This window comes from Fukomys damarensis, unplaced genomic scaffold (assembly GCF_012274545.1).
Source record: "Fukomys damarensis isolate Sample0158 unplaced genomic scaffold, DMR_v1.0_HiC HiC_scaffold_7, whole genome shotgun sequence".
Lineage (NCBI taxonomy): Eukaryota > Metazoa > Chordata > Mammalia > Rodentia > Bathyergidae > Fukomys > Fukomys damarensis.
In genome coordinates this window covers 21600151-21610176 of record NW_022900919.1, presented here as the reverse complement: position 1 = coordinate 21610176, position 10026 = coordinate 21600151, and the positions used below count along the sequence as shown (strand labels likewise).

The 10026-nt window shown below is 37.9% G+C and overlaps 1 protein-coding gene and 1 pseudogene across 1 annotated transcript in view; one reads left to right on the top strand and one right to left on the bottom strand.

Annotated features, from left to right (window-relative positions):
• Adamtsl3 (ADAMTS like 3) overlaps positions 1-10026 on the bottom strand; it is a 353079-nt gene that overhangs the window by 331217 nt on the left and 11836 nt on the right. The window lies entirely within an intron of this gene.
• Positions 2656-2738, top strand: LOC117285249 (annotated as a pseudogene).

The following is a 10026-nucleotide window of genomic DNA, read 5'->3' as shown; positions in this document are numbered from 1 at the left end:
AGAGAGAGAGAGAGAGAGAGAGAGAGAGAGAGAGAGAGAGAGAGAAAGGGGGGAGGAGACGGAGAAAGACAGTACACAAGACAGCCAAAACCTCCATAGATTGGTCAACATAGAAAGTTTTAAAATATTTATATAACCCCCCACAAAGGATAGAAAATGGAAATAGTGGAAGAAAAACTAGGGAAAGAAGAATAATAAAATGGCAAACTAAACACCTAAAATATCAATAATTACTTTTAATATAATTAGACAAAATACAGCAGATAGACCATTACACCACATAGAACCTGGCACATTAGATTTTTTGAATGGCCTAAATATGTTATCTACAAGAAACTCACTTCAAAGGGGAAAAGGGAAATAAGTAAGAGGGGTAGAGGAAAGTAAAGAAGGGAATGGAATTAATACGAGAAAATGAAAAGATTCAAACAAAGTCTTTGTAAATAGGGAAGGGTGGGGGAGTTGAAGGGAGGGCAGAGGCACATGGAAAAAAATAAGAACCAAGATAGATTACATAAAGGTACAAATTTCCAATGATGAATGTCATTATATTGTACACCTAAAATGTACCAATAAAATTAATAAAAAACTTGCTTCAAATAATACAGGCGGCTGAAAATACAGACAAAACTAAATATGCTATACTAAAATTATTTTAATAGTAATTTTTTAAAAGAGTGGCTACATCAATATCAAAGTAAACTTAAGAGTAAACAAAAAATTATGCTCAAAGAAAAACACTCCACCAAGAAGACACAGGCATTCTAAATGTACATGCACAAAACAACAGAACTTCAAAATACTTGAATCAAAAGTTTATATAATTTAAAGGAAAAATAGAGCTACAAGCATACTCAGATATTTCAGTACCCCTCTCACAAAAACTGGTTGTACAACTAGATAGAAAATCAACAAGGATATACAAGAACTAAACACCTTCAACCAACAAAACTCTGAGAATTAAAGAACATTCTCAACAATAATGAAATACACATACTTTTCAAGAGTGCCCAAGGAACATTCATCAAAATAAATCATATTCTTGGACATAAAACAAGCCTCAACAAATTCAAAAGAATTAAAATCATACTGCGTGTATTCTCGGACCACATTTTCTCCAAGGTCATGCAGCACAGTGTATTCTCTGACTGCAAGAAAATCAAACTAACAAGCAGTAATAGAGAGGTGACAGAACAATCCTAAACACTTGGAAAATAAATAACATACTTCAAATAATGCATGAGCCAAAGGACAATTCTCAAAGCATCTTAGTTCATTAGGGCTGTTGTAATAAAATGTCATCAATTAGGTAGCTCATAAACAACAACCTTTTCTTTCTTTCAGTTCTGGGGACTGGGAGGCCCAAGATCAAGGTGCCCTTGGGTCCTGCTGTACTGTAGCTACTCTGGGTCACAGACAGCACCTTCGCATTTTGCCCTCATGTAACTGAAGGAGAAAAGGAGCTCCCTTTGATTTTCCTGATTTTATAAGGAAATAAATATCACTCAGGAGTACTATGCCCTCAGGACTTATGTGCCTCCTAAAGATCATACTTCTTCATTCTGTCACCTTGGGGGTTAGGATATGAATCTTCATCTTCGGGAGTGGGGCAGACATTCAGACACCAGAACATGGAAAATTTTTAAAATACAAAGTAGTGAATGAATATGAAAGTAAAATATATCAAATGTTCTGTAATGTGGTAAAATCAGTTTCAGAGAAAGAAATTTATAGCAATAAGTGCTTGTGTTATAAAAATGAAAGATTTCAAATTGATAATCTAATTCCAGCCCCAATCAAATAAAAAAAAAACGTAGTACAGATGCTCCTTGGGGTGAATTAACAGTGAGGCGACATCCTGGTAAATCCATATAAGTGGAAAATATCACAATGGGAAATGCATTCAATAATCTAGGCTCCCAAATGTTGCAGATAAGCAACCTGTACAGAACCCTGTAGAATATCAGTCTTTTCCCCTTGTGATGGCGCGGCCCAATGGAAAGGGGGTTCACTGCAGCTGCAGAACATCAAAAGACAGCATCACATCTTGTTTCACTAACTGGAAAAGACCAACATTCCAAAAGTATAGCTTCTACTGAAAATGTGTATTGTTTTCACATCACTAAAAGTTTTTTTAAAAATCCGAAAATGAATGATCTTAAGTGCAGAAAGTCTATAAATAGAAGAAAACAAAACACCAAAAACCACACTTATGAAACAAAAGACAACAGAAGCAATCAATGAAACAAAAGCCTGATTCTTTTAAAAGATCAACAAAACAATACACTGACAAACAAAAACAGTAAGCAATACTTCAAGGAATAGAAGAGAAATGATACAAATGACTAATGTCAGGAATGAAAGGAGAAGTTACCACAGATTCTGCAATCATTAAAAGGATAATAAATGTAACAAATAACCCTACAAGCATAAATGCAACCATTCAGATGAAATGGATCAATTCTTTGAAAAACATAAAGTACTGAAATTTACTCAATATAAAATAGATAATCTGAATAGCATTGTAACTATTAAGCATTGTGGAACAGGGCTATAATCCAACACTCTGGAGGCTAAGGCAGAAAGATTGAAAATTCAACTCCCACCTAAGTAACTTAGGGACTTAGTGAGATACTGCCTTAAAATAAAAGTAAAAGCTTTGCCCAGTGGCAGTATCATAGCCAATGAGGTTTATCCAAGGCATGATTATTGCTAACTGAAAATAAAAGTTAAAAAAAAATTCTAAGGCTATAACTTGGCAAAAAAAAAGAAAGAAAACAAATCTACAGGTTCACTTTGTTTAACTTGAGAATTAAACCAAATATTTAAATGAGACTAGAGGAAAACCTCCTCAACTTTAAAGTAAAAAGCTGAATGCTTTCTCCCTAAGACTGGGAATAACCTAAGGCTATCCTCTCACCATTCTTATTCAACATAGCACTATAATTGCTAGCTAGCCAGTACAATAAAGCAAGAAAACAAAAGCATACAGATTGAAAAGAAGAAATAAAACTATCCTTATTTGCAGATGAAATTGTTATTTTAATCAGATCCTATTCACTTCATTGGTGTAGAAGGGATTCATAGCTGTTATGGGAATGGCCAGACACAGGACCCCAAGGCAGCAGTTTACTAACCATATACACTGTGATCGAAAAATACAGTGAATGCTGAATTGCTTGTAATTTATTACAGTGAAAGGCACACTGCCATTAATGCCCCTCAAAATACTCCCTCTTGTTCCAAACACACCAAACATTCTTGCCAATTTCTGAAGCAGCTCTAGAAGTTGTCATTCATATCTTCATTCGTGTTGTTGTGGTTGTCTCAGTGTGCTGAGTCAATACAAAATGTTTACCTTTCATCGTCATTTTAACCTTGGAGAAGAATTAGAAGTCTCACAGTGCCAATTTGGTGAATAAGGTGGATGAGGACACAACAAGAGTATTCACTACATTTTTTTATCATACCTCACAGAGACACAAAAGAGGACCTTAACAAATACTTCAAAAAGTGGCAAGAATAATGGGATAAATGTGTTTTAAACAAATATTTAGAAGGGGCTTAACGGCAATGTATCTTTTACTGAAATAATTTTTTAAACATTTGTCATCAGTTGACAATAAAATATTTATCACTTTTTTGTTCACTAATTAACCAATTCTGGTATTATTGAGTTTCAGATATGTATCCAAAAATTTGAGAAATGTAAAAAAGCAGCACATTATCTTATTCTTAGACTACATATAATGAAATGCTATGTTGAATATAATGCTAAGATGTCATGTGGGGGGGCTAGCTACATTTGAGTACATTTTCATGTTTCTACGGCTCACCAATATTTTTCATTCCTTCTCCTTCCTGGTCCCTTGGAAGATTATACTCCCCTGTCCCTTAAAGTTGGGAATGTCTAGCTCCTTTTCTTGGCAACAAATGTGAACAGATATTTTAGAAAAATATTTTCTTAGATTATCTCTGATTATCACGGTCCTACCTTTGTCTTGGGAACAAGTGAAAGTGTCCTCTTGAGAGACCAGCATCCAGAGATGGCAGAATCTACAGCATCCTGGGTCACTGAATGATATCAATAGACACAGCCCCAATATGACTGAGCTTGGACCATGAGCCTACATGGAATTCATAGGGAGGGCTCATTAAACATTTTGGGGCATAGCCATGCATGAATATCCCTTAAGGAAATGATGTGCTTTTTGGTGAGAAGAGAGTACAGGAGTCTTAGCCTATATATTGGCAGAATCTTTTTCTATTCTATTGGGCTACCATTCCAAGATTTATTTCAATAACTTTCTCTATGAAAAATTGGTGGAAGTTTGAAGCAAATGTAATTTTTACCAGGAAAATATAAATGCTCAATATTAACAATCTTCTTGCCTATGTAGATTATCCCTAAAGGAGATGGATGTAAATTAACCAAATATTGCTTCATTTTTCTTAGACCCTTTATAAGTTATCTGTGAGAATAAATTGATCTTTTTCTTTCAAAAAAACATTCGCCACACATTTCAATCACATTAACAGCTCCAAAAAAGACCCTACTTGCCACAGAGCCATATGGGGTTCACACTCAGGAATAAAGTGAACAAGTAGGGCCAGAAGGTCACTAGATATGTAGACTCAAGAATATGAGGTTGCCCCTGGTCCCTGAAGGAAGATGTGATTGTTTTGTTTAAATAACTCTAGGTTCTGGTAGGGAAATAAAACCTACTACTCACATATAATACTGCAGGATACAAGATCAACACACACAAAAAAAAATCAGTTTTATTTATGAGCATTAGCCACTAACAGATGGATAAAGAAATGTAAAACTCAAGATCATTTACAATCATGCCAAAAAATATGGACTATTTACATACAAATTTAACAAACATATGCAGCGTTTTATAAAACACTTGCAAAAGAAGTCAAAAAGATCTAAATAATGAAGAGATAGACTGTGTTCATGGATTGAAAGATTCAATATAGCAAAGATGTTAATGTTCCCCCAAAATGGCCTATAGGTTTAACATAATTCCCACCAAAATTCCAGCAAGATTCTTGTGTATTAAAGATATACTTATACAAAATTATGCTCATACAAAAATTTGTATGGAATTAGAACAGTTAAAATAATTTTCATAAAGAAGAGCAATGAAATAAGAATCATTCTCTGGGGTTTTAAAATTTATTATTTAGCAAAAAAATAAAAAATAAAGATAAATAAAATTTATTTTTAGCTACATAAACCAACACAGTGTGATATTAGAGAACACACAGACACATGGACCAATGGAACAAAACAGAAAATCTGGAAATGGACCCCACAAATGCTCCCAAATATTGTTGACAAAGGAATGAAATAAATTCAATGGAGGAAAGATAAGTTTTTTCAACAAATGATGACAGTGCAGTTGGACATTCCTAGACAAAAATAAATTGCGACTTTGACCCTACACCTTAAACAAAAACTAATTCAAAAATGGACCATTAATACAAATGTAAAACTATAAAGCTTTTAGAAGAAAACATAGAAAAATTTTCATGACCTATGTCTAGGCAAAGTTCTTAGCTATGATACCAAAAACCATGACCCATAAAGGAAAAAAAAAATTGATAAATCAGACTTCACTAAAATTTATGTCCACAAAATACCCTAATAAGAAGATGAAAATATCAGGCTACAGACTGGAAGAAAATATATACAATCCTCATATCTCATTAAGGGAATCCTAGAATACCAAAGAACTAAAAGTCCTTTGCACAAACCCATCTTCAAGGAAAGAGGAAGCAGAGAAAATCCACAATGCTGATGCTGAACACAGATGAGGAATGCACTTGCTCTTCTGACAACTCCAGTCTCACGCTGGTTTCCACTAAGATCAGTTTCTTTCTTGATCTCAGCAGGGATTGTCAACCAATGGATTCCTTAATTAACTCTTAGAATCATGTGCTAACCCCATAGCCATATTACACAGTGGAGCTCTGAGCTCCAGGTGTACTTCCACATAGCAGGTAAAAATGATGCCTGTGTCCTGTGGGCCATTTGAAGGCCGAGCTTCCCTTGGTTATTCCTAGAGTGGAAAAAAACTGTTAACATCTATTTAGGATACCACACTAGTCCTGGCCAAGGAAGTACCCTGGGAGCCAATGCTTACCCAATACACTCTGTGTCCTGAGGTGGACATCACAGAGGATCAGCAGACAACACAGAAAAAACCAGAAACCGGGCCAACAAGGGCAGAGATACCTACGACACTCAAGGGACAGACAGCACATCACTGAGGCAAGACTGATGGCCACATCCACTCATTATCCGAGTTGTTCTGTGTGTGTGCAGGTATGCATGTGTGCCTACCCACTAGTTTTATCAAATAACTATATAAGAAACAGTGGCTGATTCATTCCATGGTGCAGATTGGGCCTTGTCCCACTCTGCAAAAACTTTCCATTACCTTTGGAAGTGCCTGGTTCTAAGTACCTTGGTAAAAATCCAACAGACCACAGTGTTCAGCAGCTAGGTACCCACCAGGTAGTACCTGCGTAAACAGCCTCTCACAGGCAGGGCCTAACAGAGCCTGCCGGAGCGTGGCCGACTGCCATGGCATGCTTTCCTTCCCCTCTCTGAGCACCAAAATGCTTTCCTGGCTGTGCCCATGGAAGCTGCTAATGCATCCCAGAAAGTGTTTACAGAACACACAGCACAAGTGCTCTGCCTCTGGAGCTGTGAACAATGATGCAGGCCACATGCTGGACCTCCCAAGGAAGGAAAGGAGAGCGCCAAGGTCAGCACACAGCCTCCAGCTACCTCCAAGAGACAAGGCCACAAAGCCTATCCAGGGATGGAAGACCACTGCTCAGGACCCCAACAAGAGCCTGGCAGGGTCTGGGAGGGTCCGCTTCTATCAGAGCACCAGAGCAGGAGGAAAAGCAGCGATGAGTGTCTGGCTGACCACTGCCCCATAGGAAGCAGCTCCACATTCTATGTGTGAAGTGTTTACCCTGAAAGGAATTGGTTTAATTTACCACCGGGCATTGAACTTGCTTCACTTTGACATTCCAAGTACTCCCCCTTCTCTCTCAACTGAGCCAAGCAATGACGACCACAAATGACTGCCAACAAATGGGTAGTCCTTCCTCCGGCAGGTCTGGCTTGTCACACTCAGGCTGGCATCTTTCCACTACCAGCTCCCATCTTCAGTCCCAGAAAATGAGTGGGTCTTCCATCTGCCTCTCGTGAGGAAGAATCAAACCATTCTAAAAGAAAAGAGATTTCACAGGCTCTACCTCACCCCAGCAAAAGATGCCAATAGTGCTTGCTCCTATCCAAACTTGATTGCAGTACTAGACACCCCTCAGCACCAGTAGGTTTTGCTAATCATTTTATCCCCCTCAACATTGTTGGACTCTAACATATACAGGAGTCTCTCTTCATAAATTACAGACTCATAGCTGATGCATTTCGTAACACAGCTTAAAACGTGTTCCTAAAGGAGCCACACCAGACCTCAGAATTCCTTGCTCTGATTCCCAGGGTGATCATTTCTATTTGGATTTAAGGGCTACGGAGTTTAAAATATCCAGACTTCTATCAAATAAACAGACAATATCAAATAAACATTTTTAAGTGATAACAAATGCTGGCAAGTATATGGTAAGGAAGACATTGCCTCCCAGTTTACTTACAGTACAACTTGGCACTAAAGAGAAATACTGACATACAGAGATGTTGCATACTCTATTACTGATAATATTAAGAAAAGTAAAAAGCAATCCAGAGAGAAGATCAGCAAGGAGGGAAGTAGAATTCAACCTTATCCAAGAGCTATTATTCGTCTTAAGGAGAGGATTGTTTCTGTTTACAAAAAATGGCCAGGCAAGCAGTTAGTGGAGGCTGAACTCCTGAGGACATAGATCAGTAGAAGACAAGAAAACAAAAGAGACAGATTGCTCCCACTAGAACTAAATAGAAACGAGTGTGGGAGTGCCCACGGAAAAGCAGACAGGATAAGAACCATGAAAAAACAGCGGGACGGCAGAATATTCCCTAATTCAGAGAATTGTCAAATAGCCATGGAAATTTACAAAGATGTCAAATTGTCAAATACCCTTGAAACACAAGTGAAATTAAGCCTCTTAATATATTTCAAAAATTAAAACTTTAAAGACAGAGAACCACGCCTGCTCCCGACCCAGCAGTCATTGCTCAAGCGCCGGGAAGGTAGCCGCGCGGGCGCCTCTGAGCCCCCATAATCCACCACCACCACCCCCGCACTCTCAGACCTCCTGACTGTGCAAGTCTTTGGACCCACTCTGCAAAGACAGAGGTGGTCATCAAGGGCATTTTTCTGAGTTCCCAACTTTGAACATCTTTAAAGAAAGGGCGTGGGAAACCTGTAATAGAACGTTGTGGAGTTCAGCCATTCAGAAGGATGGGGAACTCAATCTGGGCCTTGCAGCCCGAGGTCAGTCAGCGTCATGGGGTTCAGCAATCAGCTAACTGAGATCAGGGGTCTTGCATCCTCGCTCTGTCTGAGCCATTAAATGGTAAATATACTATATTGAAAAGTTTGTTCACTGCAGACATGTTCTGCACTGATTCTTGATTTCAATTTAATTCAGATGATTTAAGGGTGATAGACTAATGACTACCACAGGTGGTCAGTGTCCAAGTTGTGCTTGATCTTAATGTGTTGCTGATTGTATCAGTTGGGGTAAAGCATTGCCGTTGATTTGATGAGCTGTTTTCTCTGATGTTATGAAGATGAGAATGTCTGTGGGTCATTAGAGACACAGAAGCTAGGGTGCAACTATATCAGGAAGATTTGAGTGATAATCCAGAGATTAAACCAAGGACAGTCCAACAACAAAAATTAAAATGAGAAAACACTTAAGCAAGACACAAGGACAGACTTCCAGTTCACCAATGGCAAACAGTAGGGCAAATAAGGATGAAAAGGCCGATAGTGAAGCACCAGGACACCCTGAACTCAAAGCACAGGAAGTAACAAAACAGATCAATCAGGCTCTAGAAAAATTCAAAACAGAAATAATTTCCCAGATAACCACAGAGATAGTGAGCAAAATGGAAGTCGTGATTCGAGACTCTAGAGCAGAAACTGACAAAAAAATAGATGAGCTCAGGACCATGATAGAAGCCATGAAGGCCCAGCATAAGAAAGAAATGGAAAAAATAAACGCCCAACATAGGAAAGAAATGGAATCCATAAAGCAGATTCAAACAGAGATCCAGGAGATTAAACACTCTAATGAAAGTGTACGCAACAGAATAAAAGAATGAGAAGATAGGCTCTCAGATATAGAAGACAAGATTGCAGTCAGTGACCATGAAAAGAGAGGTCTCTTAAAAACAGTAAGAGATCATGAGAAATCGATCCAACAACTCCTAGATGATGCAAAGAAGAATAACATAAGACTGATAGGAATACATGAAATAGCAGGAGAAAATACAAATGACTTTAAAAAGCTGTTTGCAGAATTAATGACAGAAAACTTCCCAAACAGAGGGGAAGAATTTGACATTCAGATAACTGAGGTATATAGGACCCCAACTAGCTACAATCAAAAAGAATCTACACCTAGACATATAATAATCAAGATCCCAGAAACCCAACAGAAGAACAAAATACTACAAGTGGTAAAAGAAAAGAAACAAATCACATAAAAAGGAAAGCCCATCAGAATCACAGCAGACTTTTCAACACAAACCCTTGGGGCAAGGAGAGCCTGGAATGAGATATTTCAAGTACTAAAAGAGAACAACCTCCAACCTAGACTGATGTATCCAGCAAAACTCTCTTTCAAAATGGAGGGGGAAATAAGACACTTCCACGACAAAGAACACCTGAGAAACTACATGAATACCAACCACCACTACAAGCAATTCTAAACAAGATCCTAGAAAAAGACAATGAAGGCAACAACACCATGAGGCCCAAAAGAGCAAATCAAATAAGCAAGGCAAGAAATTAAAAGGAGAAGGTGAAAAAGGAAAAAGAGTCAACAAAA